The following is a 22,511-nucleotide window of genomic DNA, read 5'->3' on the forward strand; positions in this document are numbered from 1 at the left end:
CTGGTGTCCTTCTGTACTTCCCACAAACTTCACAGCGATCACTAACCTGTTCTATCAGTTTATAGAACATAGAACAGTACAGCACAGAACAGGGCCTTCGGCCCTCGATGTTGTGCCGAGCAATGATCACCCCATTTAAACCCACGTAACCCGTATACCCGTAACCCAACAATCCCCCCATTAACCTTACACTACGGGCAATTTAGCATGGCCAATCCACCTAACCCGCACATCTTTGGACTGTGGGAGGAAACCGGAGCACCCGGAGGAAACCCACGCACACACGGGGAGGACGTGCAGACTCCACACAGACAGTGACCCAGCCGGGAATCAAACCTGGGACCCTGGAGCTGTAAAGCACTGAAGCTAACCACCATGCTACCGTGAGGCCCCTCACGTTAGTATAGTATAGTCTTTTAGTATAGTTTAGTATAGTCTTCATCCCTTACCCCTGCATCCTTTAATACATTTTTCAGCCTCCAAGGAGACGGATGCGCAAATTGCCTATGCAGTTTTAATACAACAAGCTTATCAACTAAAGTCCCATTTTTAACTGCCATTAACACATCCTTAACAACTGTATTTGAAATATTATTTCAAGTTGTAATGGAATACAATAGTGTCCAGACTGTGTAAATTGTAAGTCCACCGTCTTTCCAAAAACTGTTGCCTTATCCTGCTCCATATCCAGTTTCATGTGTGCTTTCTTCATCAACAGTCTGCTCAGAAGCAAAGGTATCTCATTTGACACAACATCCGTGCTAATGAAATGATTCACTCCGGCAATATTGCAAGGGACCACCACTCTTTTCAGCGACTTCAGAGTATTATCATCCCCAAACCTGAAACTTGTGGAACTTTCAAATTCCTTAACCTTGTTACGATTTTCAGCACTCAAGGAGTCCAGATAACATTTTAACCAGTCAATTCCATACTGTCCAATACAGCACAATTGAACGATACTGCAACCAACACCCTCATTCCCAGTGTAAAACTGCTTGTTAATAGGACAATGCTTTATTTCTGGTCACTATCTTTTTCCTCTTCTGACTCTTCCATGTCATGTGTCGCTTCAAACATTCTCTTACAACGTGTTGGACAGTTGAAAGCATAATGGTATCGAGACTCACATCGAAAACATCAATTTATCATATCCCGGGCATTTCTGGGGTTCATCTTCCTATTGTAGGTTCTAACTGGGTTTCTATCTTCATACTTTTCGGGTCCCGATCTCCCTCTATAGTCTTGGAACCTGTTTGTAGCTGTGCGATTTTGCCATCCTGTTAGTAGTGTGTCTTCCATATTCTGCTTTATTGCAGGCTGACCTGTTTAGGTCATCAGAGCCGTCGGAATCGAATGTTTCCCCAGAAACTTTTTTTTAAAGCTTCTGTCATCTGATCGAATAAGGTATCCTTATCCGCAAACTGAACTCCAGTCAAAACCAGGAGCCTATCCATGTTGCTCACTCTAGCAGAGTCAAGTAATTTAAAGGCCAACACAGACTGTGGAAATTCCAGGTTGTGCTTCTGCAGCCTTTTATATAGTCTGCCAAATTCCATTATATAGTCTTCCATGGAGAATTCCTCTATTTTCCAGAACCTATCAAAATCCGACCATGCTTCATACGCACTTAACAAGTCATCCTTTTTATAAATCTTATCCATGTAATGTAATAGAGTCTCCAGACCTTCTTCTGAGTCTAACTCTTCCAATTCCAGCTCAGAAAATACTTTGCTTCGAATTTTACTGTCACAAGGTAAAGAAAGAGCCAATGCCATACCTTGTTTTCTCTTTCCCAAGGCAGTTACCTTAGTCCACATAACTACTGCACTTCTCCATTGATCATACGATCCCCTTTCAGAAAATAAGAGGGGGGTAGTCCAGCCATCTTTAACCTCGGTTCAGCCATATCTTTGGGTTTTTTTCACTCACTCCTTGGTTTGGTCTGGAAAAGTTGTATCTTTCAACCCTTCACACTTGCACAGCAACCATCCTCTGCTACCATTTGTTAGATGTTGGCTGCTGTAGTACAAAGAGTCAAAGGTTCTGCTGCTTTTCCACAAAACACCTTTTAATTCCTTCAACAGACTTTGCACAACTTTTAACATTACATCACCTGACACAAGGGCCACCTGAAGCCCCTTTGCATAATCAGTGTCAATTATTGGATGCTTAACATAAATGAGACAACTAATTGGAATGTCTCTTAACCCATTACTTAACACTCTGGAGGTAATGGCAACGCAAGTGAATATCTAAATGCTTCTTAAATGTTACAAGAGTTTCTGACTCAGCCACCCTTTCAGTTCCAGTGAGTTCCAGAATCCCACAACCCTCTGGGTGAAAACGTTTCTCCTCAATTCCCCTTTGTTTTCTAAGAGTGCCTCTCTATTAATCCTACCTATGCCCCTTCTTATAAAATTATACACCACTATCACGTCCCCTCTCACACTTGACTTTATCAAACGTAACCTTCCCGTAGCAAATTCATGCTGACTATTCCTGACTAATCTGTGTCTATCAAACTGCAGACGGAATTCTGAGGGGCAGAATATTTCTAATAGCTTCCCCATCACTAAGGTTAGACTGACTGGTCTATAATTTCCTGGTAGAATGTTAGCAGTCCTCCAGTCCTCTGGCACATCACCTGTGGCCAGAAAGGATTTAAAAATTACTGCCAGTGCCCCTGATATCTCCTCTCGTGCCTCCCTCAATAACCTGGGATACATATCATCCGGGCCTGTGGATTTATCCACTTTTAAGGCTGCTAAATCTGTTAGTACCTGTCTCTCTAAACTTCCTCTAATATTTCACAGTCCTCGACTCTCATGTTTACACCTGCGTCATCCTTTCCACTGTGAAGACCAAGGCAAAGTATTAATTGAGAACTGTACCCATGTCTAATAGGTCAATAAACAGATTCCTTGTCTGGTCCCTACCCTTCCCCTAGTTATTTTCTTGCTCTCTGTATTAAAAAGAAACATTGGATTTCGTACTACCACTGAAGTAACCTACAAGTCTTGGACCTGATTATCTTTTTCATGTTAAAATTTTACTACACAGAAAAACAAATGCACAATGTGCGTCTTGTAGGCCAAATGTTTTTCCAAACCGCTGTTTACTGTGAAAGTTTACCGTGTATTCACTTGGTATAAACACTCAAATGCTGACAACCACACTTTCCAGTATGCAAATCTGTGTTGCAAAACCTTTCTGCCACATTCAAATTATTTCATCACCAAATCACTGTGACCACTGTAGGGTGGTTTAACCCATGATGCAACCTCCACAGCTGTTCAACTGTTCCATTCCAGGAATACAAACTAACCCCTGAAAGGAGAGTTTGCATTGCAGTGCTGTTGCTAGTGTTTCAGCACAGTCACAATTTTTGTTCTTCCAAAGATGCTGTACAGCACCATTGAGCTGTGTAATACTGGACTCTTAGATTCATCACTGGAGAAGTTAGGAGCAATTTGACCTTCATGTCTGACATCGGAGTCAGGAGGTTGTGGTCCAAATCCCACTCCAGGGTGCGAGTACATTATTGTTATGATGATGGAGAAAATAACCATGGAATTATACACAGAAATGTTAAACTATAAAAGACCAAAGTTTTGTATTTTAAAATGGACACAAACGCCAAAGAGCGTTTACTTTTACTATGAAAATCCCCTAGTCGGCACATTCCGGTGTCTGTTTGGGTACACCGAGGGAGAATTCAGAATGTCCAATTCACCTAACGAGCACATCTTTCGGGACTAGTGGGAGGAAACCGGAGCACCCGGAGGAAACCCACTCAGACATAGGTAGAACATGCAGACTTCGCACAGACAGTAACCCAAGCCGGAAATCGAAACTTGCACCCTAGCTCTGTGAAGCAACAGTGCTAACCACTGTGCTGTCTTGAAGGGGACAACGGAAACCTTGTGTTTCCAGACAATGTACTTCTAAAAGTATACAAAGACTGATTACCATCTCCGATAAAGAAAAAGGAACATCTCATCTTGAAGTGGGTGTAATCGACGAGACCGATTTGTGTATTCCAGTTTCCTCCCACTAGTCCCGAAAGACGTGCTTGTGGACTACACAAAGAAGGGGGTTAAAAGCTAGCAGAGAGCCTACCAGAGGCTGCCCATGTCTGTCGGTTGGTCTGGCCATGCACGCTGTGAGGAGAAGCAGCTGAAAGTCTTCCACACTGAAGGTGCCCGCAGAAAGGAAATAACCATCTTTCGCAGGAACATTCAAAACTCGCTCTCTGACTCTGGAAGTCAACCAGTCAGCAAAAAAAAAGGATCACAGCTAGAAAAAAAGACCTGAAATATCTCTTAAAAAATCACAGAACACCTGAACCGAAGAATCAACTATTCGCCAGCAAAAGTCAACTACACTGGAATCAATTTGTAATGGTCACTGCTTCATCATCTACTCCTTGCTTGTCAAAGATTGTTCTGTAACAGTACGTAAATTGATACTCCCAGTGCTGAGGAAGTGTTGTCCTTTGAATACGAAGTAAACCTTGTTGCTACCTTGTGGTGGTCAAGGAAGATATATATTTTTTAAAAGACTTCAGAGCTCATCTAGTGCCTTAGCTAACACATAATAATAATCTTTATTGTCACAAGTAGGCTTACAATGAAGACTGCAATGAAGTTACTGTGTAAAGCTCCTAGTCGCTGCCGGCGCCTGTTCGGGTACACAGAGGGAGAATTCAGAATGTCCAAATTACCTAACTGCACGTCTTTTGGGACTTGTGGGAGGAAACCGGAGCACCCCGAGGAAACCCACGCAGACACAGGGAGAACGTGCAGACTCCGCACAGAGTGACCCAAGCCAGGAATCAAACCTGGGACCCTGGTACTGTGAAGCAACAGTGCTAACCACTGTGCTTAAATCTGTGTTGGGTTTTGTCGTGTGCAAAATGGCTTGTGTATATATGATGCCTTTGGAAATGTTCCGCTCTATGTAAATACAAACTTCTATGAATTAGAGAAAATCATAAGGCGTTTTGGCACAACAGTAAGGTGTGGAAAGCCAGGTTTGATTTTCTTTCTTCAGCATACTAGCATAATGTATGTAACGCTGGTACTAATTCACTAAATAAACTTAACTGACAATGCTCTGCAACAGCCAACTGAATCAATGCTTATACTTAAAAGTCAACTCAAGCTACACCAAATTAGGTGAAACAAAAACAGCCCAACATTTACACAAGACTGACTGTCTGGCCTGACTCGCATTCGCAGACCAAGCCAAGTCCTGCAATACATTTAAAATAAAAACAAAATAACACCAATCATGTTTCACTTGGATGGGCCTAAATTATAAAAATACTCCTGCTTTTCATCTTTGATCAAACCCAGTTTTGCTTCATTATTGCAATTATCATCACCAGCAACACTGGCGTGTTTTACTATGAAGAGTGGAATTAAATGTTTCTTCTTGCAACACAAGCATTTCCATGGCTGAATAAAATGACACACTGGAAAAGTTTTAGGTTTCCATAACAAACTACTGCATTTTTCCACAAGGTCAGTTTTCATTGGTACGGAGACTAATGTTGAATACACTAAAGGTGAGCTAATGTCATTAACTCCATTAATACCAAACACAATAATTTGCTGCAAGTATTTGAAATGCAGAGTTTTGTCTATGGTTAGACATAAGTGAATCATTTCACAAGTGCAATTATTTTCTGGTGGACACAAGTCACAGTTTTAGTTTGACTAAATCTTGACAAGCCTTTCCAAAATAAAGTACAAGTCTGATAGTGGCGACCAAATTAATTGAGTCCTTTACTCCTTACACTGAAGAGGCCTGCACTAGTGACTTGCCTCATGACAAGCTTTCAGTTGGTCGCCAGCCATTTCCTCACAAGCTTACAGGTGGGGGCAGGGTCTGTGATCACTACTTTCCCAATTACAGTCCCGTGCTTCCACACGACGAAAGAGAGGACCTGTTTGGGAGGGCTCGCAGAGTCGCCACGCTCCGGCGCCATCTTGCTTTACAGCTTTCAACGGTGACAGCTTTTAAAGGTGAGAATGCTGACCATCACTTGACAATGTCCCACAGAGAGACAATAAATTATTGCTCAGAGACATGGGTGTACAGCAGATGACACCCACTCAGATTGGACAAAGGCAGGCTACAGCACATTTGAAGAGGAAAAAACGGGATTTTAAGTAGTCGGATGAAACAGAAATGTAACCCTGCCTCCAATTTATACCAATATTCGTCAAGACCAATGTCAGCACTAAACCAACACCAACTTGCCATTAATTTTGCCTATGCTGACCTTTGTTTGACAATAAAACATCAGTAGAAGACATTAGTGAGAACTCCAGAAAACAGCCCTCATGTATAAACCACGCTATTGGGAATTAAAGTTGACTGATTTTACCCTGTGCAGGTTTTGTAACGGGATGAACTGATTTACTATAAACCATTGATTTTAATAAGAAAAAGCTACAGGATCAGCAATAAATCTTACAAGGCTACACCAGTTTTGTTACAGCTGATGTCAGTATAATAGGACATACTGAGGCTGCACTTACACCATCGCAGAATTGTTACGGCACAGGAGGATATTTGGCCGATCACGTCTGCACCAGTTCTCCAAATGAGCATCATTTAGAGGAGGTGAAAAAGTATAAATCGGTGTACCACGTTTAGGAGAGATTTATCAGCCTCAGTGGGAGTGCATTGTATATTTACTACAACAATACCTGGATTCCAAGCCATAAGTTACACAAACTTACACAAAAGGGGTTTATTCCTGGAATTTAAAAGGTTAGGGGTGATTTTGATCAAAGTGTTCAAATATTAAGGGAAACAAATAGAGTAGATAGAGAAAAAACCTATTTTGGCTGGTTAAGGAGTCTAGGACCAAGATAGATAGTCTACAAATTGGCCAGACTTTCAGGAAACACTTCCATACACAAAGTGCGGTAGATGTTCAGAACTCATCTACAAATACCAATTATAATAATAATCTTTATTAGTGTCACAAGTAGGCTTACATTACTGCAATTAAGTTACTGTGAAAATCACCTAGTCACCACATTCTGGCGCCTGTTCGGGTACAAGGAGGGAGAATTCAGAATGTCCAATTCATCTAACAAGCACTTTTGGGACTTGTGGGAGGAAACCGAAGCACCCGAGGGTACCCACGCAGACACGGGGAGAACGTGCAGACTCCTCACAGGCAGTGACCCAAGCCGGGAATCGAACCTAGCTCACTGGCGCTGTGAAGCAACAGTGCTAACCACCTTGCTACCGTGCTGCCCATAGGGGCTGGTTTAGCACAGGGCTAAATAGGTAGCTTTGAAAGCAGACCAAGGCAGGCCAGCAGCGCGGGTTCAATTCCCGTAACAGCTCCCCGAACGCTGGAATGTGGCGACTCGGGGCTTTTCACAGTAACTTCATTTGAAGCCTACTTGTGACAATAAGGGATTTTCATTTCATTTCAATTCATATTGTTGAGTCAATTGTTAATTTTAAAACTAAGATGCAGGAGATGGACGAAGCCTCGGTTGAGGAGTTGAAGGGTAAATGGGAGGAGGAGCTGGGTGAAGAGATTGAGGAGGGGACGTGGGCGGACGCCCTGGGGAGGGTGAACTCTTCTTGTGCGAGGCTTGGCCTCATACAGTTTAAGGTGCTGCACAGGGCTCACATGACCGGGACAAGGATGAGCCGGTTCTTTGGAAGTGAGGACAGGTGTATTAGGTGCTCTGGGAGCCCAGCAAATCATGCCCATATGTTCTGGGCATGTCCAGCATTGGGGGAATTTTGGAAGGGCGTGGCAGGGACGTTGTCGAGGGTGGTAGGATCCAGGGTCAATCCGGGCTGGGGGCTCGCAGTATTTGGGGTTGCGGAGGAGCCGGGAGTGCAGGAGGCGAAAGAGGCCGGTGTTCTGGCTTTTGCGTCCCTGGTAGCCCGGCGGAGGATTCTTCTTCAGTGGAAGGACGCGAGGACCCCAAGCGTGGAGGCCTGGGTCATCGACATGGCAGGGTTTCTCAAGCTAGAGAAGGTGAAATTTGCCCTAAGGGGATCAGTGCTGGGGTTTTTCAGGAGGTGGCAGCCATTCCTGGACTTGCTGGCAGGACGATAGGAACAGGCCAGCAGGAGCAGCAACCCGGGGGGGGGGGGGGGGGGGGGGGGGGGGGGATGTTTGTACTAAAGGGACGGGCATAGTTGTTCTGTGCTAATGTCGGGCATTAATTCATTTCCTCTTCTGTGTATACGCAGGGGTGGGGGTTTCTGTCCTGTCTATTGAAGGAACGGGCAGATGTTTTGGGGGAACGATGGGTGTTAGTTTATCTCTTCCGCTGTGTATGTGCGGGGGGGGGGGGGGGGGGGGGGGGGGGGGGACTGTTCTTTCTGTTCTTTGTAAAAAAAAAAAATTTTAATCTGTCTTTTTGTTGTTGATATTATGCAAACATTTGAATAAAAATTATTTTTTTTTTTAAATTTTAAAACTAAGATTGATATTAATCAAAGGCATTAAGGGATTAATAGGTTAAGCGAGGAGGCAAAAGATTTGAGAGGGTGTCCAATTTGTCAGAAGGAATAGAAAAGAAGAATATTGTGATGGCCTACCAGGGCCTAATGTTCAAGCCCGATTGAAATTGACCATTTTAAATGAAAGAATCAGGCACTTTAAAACAAACCACAGTCGCTCCAGCACAGCCTCATGGGAATTCGGACTGGCCAAGTTCAAAAACACGAGAGGTCAGACAGGTTATCAGGACATGTCCCGACCTGCCCTGTTAATCAGCCAATGCGGTAGTATGACTAGGGGTATTATGGTACCTTGGAAGTGAGCTGCTATTGGTGCAGAGGACTCGCTGCCCATTGGCCTGGGTAAGTCATGTGCCTCTCAGCCGATTGGCTGAGAGGTAGGTAGCTCCGCCTACAAGGCAGGATACAAGAACCCGTGCTTCCCGGCAGTCGGCCTTTCTTCTGTACTCCTGCTGCCGGGCACACATCTTGTGCATTAAAGCCTATCGTTTGGATCTCATCTTCGTCTCGTGTCCATTGATGGTGCATCAATTTAACGCACAAGTGGACCGCCTCCGAACCCTCCACGAGGACCTCTGCCACCTGGGGGTCACCCGCTTTTTCCATTTCATAAAGACCCGCAACCTGCCCTACTCCATCGAGGAGGTCAGGACAGTGACCAGGAATGCCACATCTGCGCGGAGGGCAAGCCGCACTTCTACCGCCCTGAACAAGCGCATCTGATAAAGGCTTCCCGCCCCTTTCAACGCCTCAGCATGGACTTCAAAGGTCCCCTCCCCTCCCAACAACCGCAACATGTACTTCCTCAACGTGATTGATGAGTACTCCCGTTTCCCTTTCTCCATCCCCTGCCCCGATATGACCACGACCACCATTATCAAAGCCCTGCACACCATCTTCTCCCTGTTCGGTTACCCTGCATACATTCATAGCGATCGGGGGTCCTCATTTATGAGTGATGAGCTGCTTCAATTCCTGCTCAGCAGGGGCATCGCCTCCATCACAACCAGTTACAACCACCGGGGTAACGGACAGGTCCAGAGGGAGAACGGTACGGTCTGGAAGACCGTCCTGCTGGCCCTACGGTCCAGGAATCTCCCACTGGCAAGAGGTCCTCACAGACGCCCTCCACTCAATCCGGTCACTTCTCTGTACCGCCACTAACCAAACGCCTCACGAACATCTTCTTGTTTTTCCCAGGAAGTCTTCCTCAGGGACCCCGCTCCCGACCTGGCTGGCTACCCCCGGGCCCATTCTGCTCCGGAAGCACGTGCGGGTGCACAATTCGGACCCGTTGGTCGAAAGAGTCCAGCTACTCCACGCAAATCCGCAATACTCGTATGTGGAGTATCCCAACAGCCGACAGGACACTGTCTCCCTTCGGGACCTGGCACCCGCCGGATCTCGGCCACGCCCCCCAACACCAGCGCCCCCCCCCCCCCCTGACCCCAGCACCGACGCCCCCCACGGCCCAGCGGACAGGAACCCTCTCCCCCGGCTTGGCCCCCGCTAGCTCCGACCAGGGATACGGGCACAAGAACAGGATCGTCGCTCCCGGAGTCACGGATGACCACCGCTCCGACGTCGCCAACACCGCTGCGCAGGTCAAGCAGGACATCGAAGGCGCTCATTCGACTGATTGAATCGATGTGACCTGCCTGCGGATGGACTCTTGTGTGTTTTTTTTTCTTTTGTTCCTTACCTGTCCCCCATTTTTCCCCCCCAAAATTTTATACAGTGTACATAGTTGCTGTTTTTTTTTCCTTTTGCACATAAGTTGCGGGTCAGTGGGCAGCCATCGATGTAACGGTACGACCTAAACATCTCTAGTCATACTACCAGTCTCACGTACTCACGGGACATGCCCCCCCCTCATGTCCGCGTCCCCCCCCCCGCTTCTTTTTCAACAAGGGGTGAATGTGGTAGTATGACTCGGGGTATTATGGTACCTTGGAAGTGAACTGCTATTGGTGCAGAGGACTCGCTGACCATTGGCCCGGGTAATTTTAAATCTGTCTTTTTGTTGTTGATATTATGCAAACATTTGAATAAAAATTATTTTTTTTTTTAAATTTTAAAACTAAGATTGATATTAATCAAAGGCATTAAGGGATTAATAGGTTAAGCGAGGAGGCAAAAGATTTGAGAGGGTGTCCAATTTGTCAGAAGGAATAGAAAAGAAGAATATTGTGATGGCCTACCAGGGCCTAATGTTCAAGCCCGATTGAAATTGACCATTTTAAATGAAAGAATCAGGCACTTTAAAACAAACCACAGTCGCTCCAGCACAGCCTCATGGGAATTCGGACTGGCCAAGTTCAAAAACACGAGAGGTCAGACAGGTTATCAGGACATGTCCCGACCTGCCCTGTTAATCAGCCAATGCGGTAGTATGACTAGGGGTATTATGGTACCTTGGAAGTGAGCTGCTATTGGTGCAGAGGACTCGCTGCCCATTGGCCTGGGTAAGTCATGTGCCTCTCAGCCGATTGGCTGAGAGGTAGGTAGCTCCGCCTACAAGGCAGGATACAAGAACCCGTGCTTCCCGGCAGTCGGCCTTTCTTCTGTACTCCTGCTGCCGGGCAAGAGGTCCTCACAGACGCCCTCCACTCAATCCGGTCACTTCTCTGTACCGCCACTAACCAAACGCCTCACGAACATCTTCTTGTTTTTCCCAGGAAGTCTTCCTCAGGGACCCCGCTCCCGACCTGGCTGGCTACCCCCGGGCCCATTCTGCTCCGGAAGCACGTGCGGGTGCACAATTCGGACCCGTTGGTCGAAAGAGTCCAGCTACTCCACGCAAATCCGCAATACTCGTATGTGGAGTATCCCAACAGCCGACAGGACACTGTCTCCCTTCGGGACCTGGCACCCGCCGGATCTCGGCCACGCCCCCCAACACCAGCGCCCCCCCCCCCCCTGACCCCAGCACCGACGCCCCCCACGGCCCAGCGGACAGGAACCCTCTCCCCTCGCTGACCATTGGCCCGGGTAAGTCATGTGCCTCTCAGCCGATTGGCTGAGAAGTAGGTAGGTCCGCCTATAAGGCGGGATATAAGAACCCGTGCTTCCCGGCAGTCGGCCTTTCTTCTGTACGTCTGCTGCCGGGCACACATCTTGTGCATTAAAGCCTATCGTTTGGATCTCATCTTCATCTCATGTCCATTGATGATGCATCAGCCACCAAGAGACAATCGATCTGATTGATATGCACCGGAGGGGAGGAAAGGGCAAGGGAAGGGACTGCTAGTAAGAACCACCTTTGTGAAGCCGGATCAGCGGAACTCCAGTGATCAGACCCATAGCCCTACCAAGCCACCTTTACACTGATCTTGGGTACCTCTAGTACTTTGCGGGTAGCATAAAGGCTAATTGTGTTAAATAAATATTGTTGAATTTTGAACTTGTGTTTGTGGTTTGTTCTCCTCATTAATAAAGACACCCTCAGTAAAACCGAACTGGTCGAAAGTATCTGAGGTTTCACAGTTTTTCCTAGATTGATTTGGAGTCTCCAATTCGTTTTGCCCCCAATTAAGGGGCAATTTAGGATGGCCAATTCACCTACCCTGCACATCTTTGGGTTACGGGGGAGAAACCCACACAAGACACAGGAGACTGCGTAAACTCTACACGGACAGTGCCCCGGAGCCGGGATCGAACCTGGGATCTCGGCGGCGTGAGACAGGATTGTTTAAATTGAGAGACACCACACAATGCTGCAATACATGGAACCTGGATGTCCTTGTACATTAATTACAAAAAGTTAACATACAGGTATAGCAAGTAACTCAAGAAAGGCAAAGAGAATGCTGGTCTTTATTGAGTACAAGGGGGGTAGATTATAAAAGTCGGAAAGTCTTGCGGCAACACGGTAGCATGGTGGTTAGCATAAATGCTTCACAGCTCCACGGTCCCAGGTTCGGTTCCCGGCTGGGTCACTGTCTGTGTGGAGTCTGCACATCCTCCCCGTGTGAGCGTGGGTTTCCTCCGGGTGCTCCGGTTTCCTCCCACAGTCCAAAGATGTGCGGGTTAGGTGGATTGGCCATGCTAAATTGCCCGTAGTGTCCTAAAAAGTAAGGTTAAGGGGTGGGGGGTTGTTGGGTTACGGGTATAGGGTGGATGCGTGGGTTTGAGTGGGGTGATCATGGCTCGGCACAACATTGAGGGCCGAAGGACCTGTTCTGTGCTGTACTGTTCTATGTTCTAACATTGGTGAGACTACACCAAGAATACGGTGTATGCTTTCGGTCTCATTATTTAGGGAAGGATACACTTGCATTGATAGCAGTTCAGAGAACGTTAATTAGGTGTATTTCTGAGATTAATATATTGTCTCATGAGGAAAGGTTGAGCCTATATTCACTGGAGTTTAGAAAAATGGAAGGTGATCTTTTTCAAATGTATGAGCTTCAAAGTGGGCTTGAGAGGATGCTTCCTGTTGTGGGGGAATCTAGCATAGGGTCTCATCTATTTAAGACAGAGATGAAGAGAGATTTCTTCTCTCAAAGGAATTCTTTTCCACAGAGAGAAAAGTGAAGACTGGGCCTTGAAAAATGTTCAAGGCCGAGTTAGATACATTTTTGACTGACAAGGGAACAAGGATCATGGGGGACATCAAGAAACGGCTGAAGGAACTGGATACTGCAAAGGCTATGGACCTGGACAATATTCCAGCAATAGTACTGAAGACTTGTGACCCCTAGCCAAGCTGTTCCAGTACAGCTACAACACTGGCATCTACCCAGCAATGTGGAAAATTGCCCAGGTGTGACCTGAACACAAGAAACAGGACAAATCCAACCCAGCCAATTACCGCTGTATCAGTCTACTCTCTATCATCAGCAAAGTGACGGGAGTCATCAACAGTGCTATCAAGCGGCACTTACTCAGCAATAACCTGCTCATGGACACTATGTTTGGGTTCTGCCAGGGTCACTCAGCTCCTGGCCTCATTTGAGCCTTGGTTCAAACATGGACAAATGAGCTGAATGCCAGAAGTGAGGTGAGAGTGCCTTGGCATCAAGGAGCCCGAGCTAAACTGGAGTCAATGGGAATAACAGGGGAAACTCTCTGCTGGTTGGAGTCATACTTGGCACAAAGGAAAATGGTTATGGTGGTTGGAGGTCAATCATGTCAGTTCCAGGACATCACTGCAGAGTTCCTCAGGGTAGTGTCCTCAGCCCATCCATCTTCAGCTGCTTCATGAATGATCTTCTTTCCATAAGGTCAGAAACAGGGATGTTTGCGGATGACTGCACACTGTTCAGCACCAGTTTTGACACCTCAGATATTGAAGCAGTCTATTTCCAAGTGCAGCAAAACCTGGACAATATGCAGGCTTGGGCTGACAAGTGGAAAGTTACATTCGCACCACACAAGTGCCAGGAAATGACCATCTCCTACAAGAGAGGATCTAACCATCGCCCCTTGTCATTCAATGGCATTACCATCGCTGAATCCCCCACAATCAACATTCTCGGGGTTACCGTTGATCAGAAACTGAACTGTACTAGCCACATTAATACCGTGGTTACCAGGGTAGGAATCCCATGGCGAGTAACTCACCTCCTGACCCACCAGCACCCACCCCCCCTCCCCAACCGCCAAAGCCTGTCCACCATCTACAAGGCACAAGTCAATACTGTAATGGAAAACTCTCTACTTGCCAGGATGTGTGCAGCTCCAACAACACTCAAGAAGCTCAACATCATACAGGACAAAGAAGCCCGCTTGATTGCCCCTCCTTCCACAAACATTCAAACCCTCCACCACCAATGGAAGTTGGAAACTGTGTGTACCATATTCAAGATGCACTGCAGTAACAAACCAAGGTTATTTAGATAGCACCTTCCAAACCCATGACCACTACCATCTGGAAGGACAAGAGCAGCAAAGAAGGGAGAATCAACACCAGCAAATAAGGGGATCGGGGTTATGGGGAGAAGGCAGGAGAATGGGGATGAGAAAAATATCAGCCATGATTGAATGGCAGACTCGATGGACCAAGTGGCCCAATTCTGCTCCTATGTCTTATGGCTTATGGTCTAAATATCTTGGAACCCCACCACCTGGAGGTTCCCTTCCGAGTCATTCACCACCCTGACTTGGAAATATATCGCCGTTCCTTCACTGTCGCTGGGGCAAAAATTCTGGAACTCCCTCCCTAACAGCACAGTGGGTGTACCTGCACCTCAGAGGGTTAGATAGGGTGGACAGCGAGAGCCTTCTCCCGCGGATGGAGGTGGCTAGCACGAGGGGACATAGCCTGAAATTGAGGGGTAATAGATATAGGACAGAGGTCAGAGGTGGGTTTTTTACGCAAAGAGTGGTGAGGCCGTGGAATGCCCTACCTGCAACAGTAGTGAACTCGCCAACATTGAGGGCATTTAAAAATTTATTGGATAAGCATATGGATGATAAGGGCATAGTGTAGGTTAGATGGCCTTTAGTTTTTTTTTCATGTCGGTGCAACATCGAGGGCCGAAGGGCCTGTACTGCGCTGTATCGTTCTATGTTCTATGTTCTAAGGTTTGCAGCAGTTCAAGAAGGCAACGCACCACCACTTTCTGATGGGCAACTGGGGATGGTCAATAAATGCTGGCCAAAACAGCGATGCCCACATTCCATAAATTAATTTTAAAAAGGATATAAAAGAAATTGCTGCTAAGTCGATCAGAGCAGGCTTGATGGGCTGAATAGCCTCCTCCCACTCTGACTTCTTATGACCTTAAGATAATGGGACAAAGGCAAGGATATAGTTAGGTCACAGATCAGCCATGATTTCATTGAATGACAGTGAAACTGGTTAGAGGGGCAAAATGAATTTTATTGGGTTTGTTTAATGTCACATGTACCAATGTACAGTGAAAAGTATTTTTCTGCGTGCAGAATCATTTCTCAAACAGATTATTTAGTATATGAAAACAAAATACACAAAGGGGCAGCACAAAAAACACAATGTCAATACATAGACACAGGCATCGGGTGAAGCATTCAGGAGTGTAGTATTAATCAGATCAGTGCATCGGAGGGTTGTTTAGGAGTCTGGCAACAGCAGGGAAGCTGTTTTTGAATCTGTTCGTGCGTGTTCTCCTGCCCGATGGAAGAAGGTGGAAGAGTGAGTAAGCCAGGTGGGAGGGGTCTTTGATTTTGCTGCCCGATTTCACAAGGCAGCTGGAGGTGTAGATAGAGTCAATGGATGGGAGGCGGATTTGTGTGATGGACTGGGCAGTGTGGTCTCCTCCTGTTCCTAAATGCAGATATTCCCTGGAAAAAGGAAGAATATGTTGTGGGGCCTTTGGCGTCATGAGGGCTGAAGGGGCCTCAGTTTAACTTTTCATTCAAAGATTGGCAATCCATCTGTGCTGCACCAAAATGCCAACTTGGAATCCATGTTTAAGAGTCTGGAGAGGGACTTGAACCCAGAACCTGCCTGTCAGAGGCAACCATTTGACCAAAGCTTCTTTTTGAAATTATACACCAAAGCACTTTTCGCTACTTACCTTGAAATGCATAAACAAACTTCGGAAAGCAATACGAGTGAGATTTGCACCAACACATGAAACTGCAGATTACTTTTCAAGTCAGGTGCATCAGATATTTTTTTCAATCAATGAATGAGAATTGAAAAGCCTAAAAGATAATGTGACATACTTCAGCTGGAATATTATTATTTTGATTCATACTTTCCCTTAGGACATAGGGTATTAGTGCTCAGAAATGAAAGACTGCCAATATGAAGAGCCAGTGTCTCTGCCAAGATAGGTATGGCACAATATGCTGACAACGCCAGTTCTACCTCACTACCATCGCCCTTGCCACCTCCACTGTCTCTAAATTGTCAGACTGTTTGGCATCCAGTACTCAATATGAGACTACCTCCAATTAAATATAAAAGCTATTATCTTCTGTTCCGACCACAAACTATTATTATTAATAATAACTTATTGTCACATGTAGACTTCACTGAAGTTACTGTGAAAAGCCCCTAGTCGACACAATCCGGTGCCTGTTCGGGGAGGCCGGTACGAGAATTGAAACCACGCTGCTAGCCTTGTTCTGCATTACAGGCCAGCTATTTAGCCCACTGTGCTAAACCAGTCCCTCTAAACTAACTAACTAGCTCTAAACTAGCTAAACCAGCTCACTAGTCAATCACTCCATCCCTTTCTCTGGCCCGACAGATTGCAATGTTGGTGTCATATTTGGCCCCGAGAGGAGCTACCAACCACATATCCGTGTCATCACTAAGGACACTTATTTCTACATCCACAACATGGCTCAACTTTGCCCCTGCTTCAGCTCATCTACAGCTGAAACCCTCATCTTAACTCTAGACCTTTCTCAAAGGAGGTCCCAGCCAGCCTCCCACATTCTACCTTCATTAATTTGGGAGCACCCTAAATTCTGTTTCTCACATCTGAACTCAGACCAGATCCTGTTTCCCCCCCCCCCCCCCCCCCATATCACCCCTGCTAGTTACGATAGCTCCCATGACATGGGACATAACTCTCCTGCTCATCGGACTCCCATGGAATCTTTCACATCCAGCTTACAGATGTTCAGTCGAAAAGCACTTCAGACAGTGCGGCACTCCCTCAGTACTGACCCTCTCGCAGTGCAGCGCTCCCTCAGTACTGACCCTCTGACAGTGCAGCGCTCCCTCAGTACTGACCTTCTGACAGCGCAGCGCTCCCTCAGTACTGACCCTCTGACAGGGCAGCGCTCCCTCAGTACTGACACTGTGTGCGGCACTCCCTCAGTACTGACCCTCTTGACAATGCAAGTACTGACCCTCTGACAGTGCAGCGCTCCCTCAATACTGACCTTCTGACAGTGCAGCACTCCCTCAGTACTGACCCTCTGGCAGTGCAGCACTCCCTCAGTACTGACCCTCTGGCAGTGCAGCACTCCCTCAGTACTGACCCTCTGGCAGTGCAGCACTCCCTCAGTACTGACCCTCTGGCAGTGCAGCACTCCCTCAGTACTGACCCTCTGGCAGTGCAGCACTCCCTCAGTACTGACCCTCTGGCAGTGCAGCACTCCCTCAATACTGACCCACTGACAGTGCAAGTGCTGACCCTCTGACAGTGCGGCACTCCCTCAGTACTGACCCCAGTGGCGGACTGGCCAGGGTGTCAGCTTGCCCGATGGCAAGTGGGCCCCTGATTGAGTGGGCCCCCTATAACAAATAAAAATGCAATAAAGAAAGAAACACAGACGACTCCACACTGTCTGTGTGGAGTCTGCACGTCCTCCCCCTGTGTGCGTGGGTTTCCTCCGGGTGCTCCGGTTTCCTCCCACAGTCCAAAGATGTGCGGGTTAGGTGGATTGGCCATGCTAAATTGCCCGTAGTGTCCTAATAAAAGTAAGGTTAAGAGGGGGGGGTTGTTGGGTTACGGGTATAGGGTGGATACGTGGGTTTGAGTAGGGTGATCATGGCTCGGCACAACATTGAGGGCCGAAGGGCCTGTTCTGTGCTGTACTGTTCTATGTTCTATGTTCTAACTGTTTTAGTAATAAAAAGGAAGAAGAAAAAAAAAGAGAACAGGACACAAATAAGCAGTGCATGCAAAGGAACGAAGCAGGGGAGGTACTGGAAGGATGTGGAATAGGGGGGCCCGGGTCGGGCATAATTAAGGAAATTCTATATTTTCAGCAAGAGTGTGTGAATTTAAAGATAAAGTTACAATTCGTGATTTGAGATGGTCGGCAACTTCAAAGGATATCAAGCAGTAGTTTTGGTTCAGCCGGTACATCGGTCCGGGGCCCGGAGAGCCAAGAAGTGGCCCGTGAATCTCTGAAGGGCCCTTAAAAATTATAATTAATTTGATAAATAAATCTCCAACTTCTTTCCTGAGATTTGTATTCTAACTTAATAAAATATAATTGTTTTTAAAACGAGCAATACCAAATAAAAATGCAATAAAGAAACAAACAAATAATCACTCAGTGTATGAAGGAACGAAGCAGTGTTAAACGGATGTGAAAAGGAGTGGGGGGGGGGGGCTGGTTCACCCAGGTCGGACATAGTTGGAAATCCACGTTTTCAGCAAGAGTGTGTGAATTTAAGGATAAAGTTACAGTTCGTGATTTGAGATGGTCGGCAACTTGAAAGGATATCAAGCAGTACATAGGGTCGTGAGGTCACCGAAAAGGAGAAGTGGTACCTTTGACCGTGAATCATGAGGTCAAAGATATTGAAGTGATAAGCCATGATCGGTAAACTCAAAGGGTTGCGACTTGTAACACTACACTGGTATCAAACTGGACATGTTAACTTTGGTCGTGGGACCATTCTTAATGTCTTACTATAGTCGGACCAAACTTCTAAGTTTCAACAGTTATCTCAGTTGCTTGCTGGTGTGAACACTGGACAGTAACAAGTAAGTTATTTTATATTTTTTATCAAGTAGGGGTTTATCTGGCGTTCCTTCAAGTTATTCTTGCAATCATCAATATTCATTTTTCCCAATGTGGGCTATTTTTAATTAAGTTTTATTTCAGGAATATTACCCCTACCAGCATGGAAAAGAAAAAGCATAAATCTGAGTCACTAAAACGCAAAGAACAAAAAGAAGCAGAAAGGAAGGAATCAGCCAAGCGATGCAGACCTATTACAGAGTTTATAATACCACAAGCACAATCCACATCAATATCCAGTTCTGCAACAAATAATCAAGAAGCAAGAAACAATGCTCATGGTGATGATGCAATGACATGTGAGTTACAAGAACAGAGAAGAGCTACTTTGAATGTAGAGACAAATACAAGTGCCTCCATTACTAATCAACCCAAGCCCAATATTTCTTCCGGCTTCCTTGTCGGTATCTGTACTGCCTATAGTTGCAACATCTGAACACATAGTTTCAACTAGTGACAGGGAATCAGATATTCCTTCAAGCATAAATGACTTGGTTTCTGAAGCACATCCTGTAAATGAACCTGCGTAAGAAAATGAAAGATCAATTACTGGAATCTTCCAATATCCACCACGAGCAAAGCTAAAACAGTTTTTTGCTGAACATCCACTTCAGCCACTTGATGATCTGCCATTTGATGCTTGTTTGTATGAGAGGAAAATTATGAATAACTCATTCCCAAGAAAATGGCTAACATATAACCAAGAAAATAGATGCTTATATTGTTCATACTGCTTAGCCTTTGAGTTTCCCAAAACTTGTAATCCATCACCCTTTGTACGTGGCTTTAGTGACTACAGGCGTATTAGCCAGAGCTTGACTTTACATGAATCGACAACAACACGTCAGAAATGCTCAGCAATATATCAGTGTGGCTAATGATGGCACCTTAGATAATTTTTTTGCAGCATCACTAATTAAAAGGAAAGAAGTAGTATTGAAGCAGAGAAGTATAGTCATGAGGATTATAGACATCATAAAGATGTTAGGCAAGCAAGCACTTCCTTTTCGAGGTCACAGAAATGAATTGGCCTACACTCTAGATAATGAGGTTTTGAATCATGGCAATTTTTTAGCTACATTGCAGTTGATGGCAAAATATGACCCCATTATGGCATCTCACGTTTCTGCAGTGCAAAACAAGTCTAAACAAAGAATCAAACGATTAGAGCAACAAGGAAAGGCTCAAAGTAAAGGCCGTGGTGGACTTGTTACATACCTGAGTAAAACAACTATAAACATGTTAATCAAAATTATGAAGACTATGATACAAGAAAGAATTAGTCATGAAGTTTCTCAAGCAAAATATTATTCTATTCAGGTTGATTCAACACAAGATAATTCATCCATCGATCAGTTTAGCATTATTATTCGGTATGTGCTTAAAGGTATTATCTGTGAGCTACTACTTTCAGTTGTGCCAAGTAATGATAGTACAGGATAGGGACTTTTTGATCTATTGATTGAAACATTACAGCATTTTAAAATTGACCCCCAAAAATGTTTATCCGATAGCACAGACGGCGCTGCAAGCTACCATGTCCAGTATAATGGTTGACAAAGTAAAATTGCTGATGTGGCTGATCAACATGTTCATATATGGTGCTATGCCCATGTCTTGAATTTGGTGATAACTGAAACCACAAAATGTTGTGTGCCTGCAGTTTCTTTTTTCAATGTGCTCCAAAATATAGCAACTTTTGTGAAAGCATCATACAAGAGAATGGCTGTATGGATAGAAGTTTTTGGAAAACATCTAGGACAAGAAAAAATGAAACGATTAAAGCTAATTGGTGAGACCAGATGGTCAGGAAAATCCAATGCAGCAACAACTATAGATGGACGTTTTGATGATGCCGCTGCCAGTACGTTCGTAAATCTATTGACATGCTTGTCAATGATACAAGATTCAGAAAAGTTTGATGCAAAAACAAAACATGAAGCAAATGTTTTACTTCAAAGTCTTCTAAAGTTTGAAACCATATTGACAGCATTTACTTACTTGTATATATTTGAAACTACAACCTTGTTATCAAGTTATCTACAGACAAGTGGTTTCGATATGTTTACTGCATAGAGTTTGGTAGATTCAGCTACAACAAAGTTGAAGGAACAGACAAGAACATTTGATAACGTTCACAGCAAGGCTTTGGAATTTGTATATAAATGTAATGACAGGATTTCACAGATGAATATGGATGAAAATCAAACATTGGAAATCGATGCGTTGGAAACAGCATTGCCAATTAAGAGGCAGAGGAAGAAGAAAAGAATGGCAGATGAGCTTATTGATGATGAAATAAATTCCTCAGATTCTCTAGCTGATTTTCAAGTAAATGTGTTTAACCTAATAATGGATCGCATTGTCCAGTCACTAGAATCACACTTTGTACAACACAAACAGTTGTATAAAGATTTGTCCTGCTTGGACCCAGCAAAGTTTAAAACTATTGCAGAGAAGGGCCTTGAAGTTGACGCATTGGAAGGTATTATTAAGCTGTTTCCACAAATCAGCAAACATCAAGTAATATTGGTATTGTTTTCTTTTGCTTCAAACTTTGATGTATTAAAGCTATTGCTTAATGATGGTGAGAATATGGATTCCAGTTGCAACAATTGTAAAATTTGCAGCACTTGCCCATCGTGTGTACTAAAAATTCTGGCATCCAACAGACTTCATGACAAGGCATATGATAACCTTTATGAACTTTATAAAGTCATCTGCACACTATCAGTTACTCAAGTCCAATGTGAGAGGACATTTTCAAAGCTAAAGATCATAAAGACAAGGTTAAGAAATTCGCTATCTGAGGAGAATTTGGAATCATACATGTTGCTATCCATTGAAAAGGAATTGTTAGATGAATTGGATGCAGAAGCAATTATTGGCAGATTCGCACAATCATCTAGCGAACACAAACGATTGCTCTTAATATAGTGGACTCCATGCAATGCTCTATTGTGCTTTTGAACTATCTGTTAATGTGTAAATTGTGCAGTAAACTATTTAAAAATATCAACCAATTACTTAAAATTTAAAAAAATAAATAAAAAATTCAATTATAACATTCTGTATTTGGTATTTGGTATCTACTACCAGTAATATGTACAGTACATGTACACTGTAATTACTAAGAAATACACATTTTTCCACAAAAATTTTAATTGTACCCTTTTTTCCATATGTATTTTTTGAAAATTTTATTTATTCGTTATGAAAATTAAATGATAGCATTGTAGTTGTGGGTGGGCCCCCTTTGTCTCCTGGCAACCAATATTTTTAGACCCAGTCCGCCACTGACTGACCCTCTCAGTGCAGCACTCACTCAGTACTGACCCTCTGACAGTGCAGCTCTCCCTCAGTACTGACCGTCTGACAGTGCGGCACTCCCTCAGTACTGACCCTCTGATAGTGCAGCACTCCCTCAGTACTGACCCTCTGACAGTGCAGCACGCCCTCAGTACTGACCCTCTGACAGTGCAGCACGCCCTCAGTACTGACCCTCTGACAGTGCAGCACTCCCTCAGTACTGACCCTCTGACAGTGCAGCTCTCCCTCAGTACTGACCCTCT

General features: G+C 44.9%; 1 protein-coding gene across 3 annotated transcripts in view; it reads right to left on the minus strand.

Moving 5' to 3' along the window:
• The window catches only part of aagab (alpha and gamma adaptin binding protein), a 61,113-nt gene that overhangs the window by 37,756 nt on the left and 846 nt on the right, over nucleotides 1–22,511 (minus strand). The window lies entirely within an intron of this gene.

Source organism: Scyliorhinus canicula, chromosome 12 (genome assembly GCF_902713615.1).
Source record: "Scyliorhinus canicula chromosome 12, sScyCan1.1, whole genome shotgun sequence".
NCBI lineage: Eukaryota > Metazoa > Chordata > Chondrichthyes > Carcharhiniformes > Scyliorhinidae > Scyliorhinus > Scyliorhinus canicula.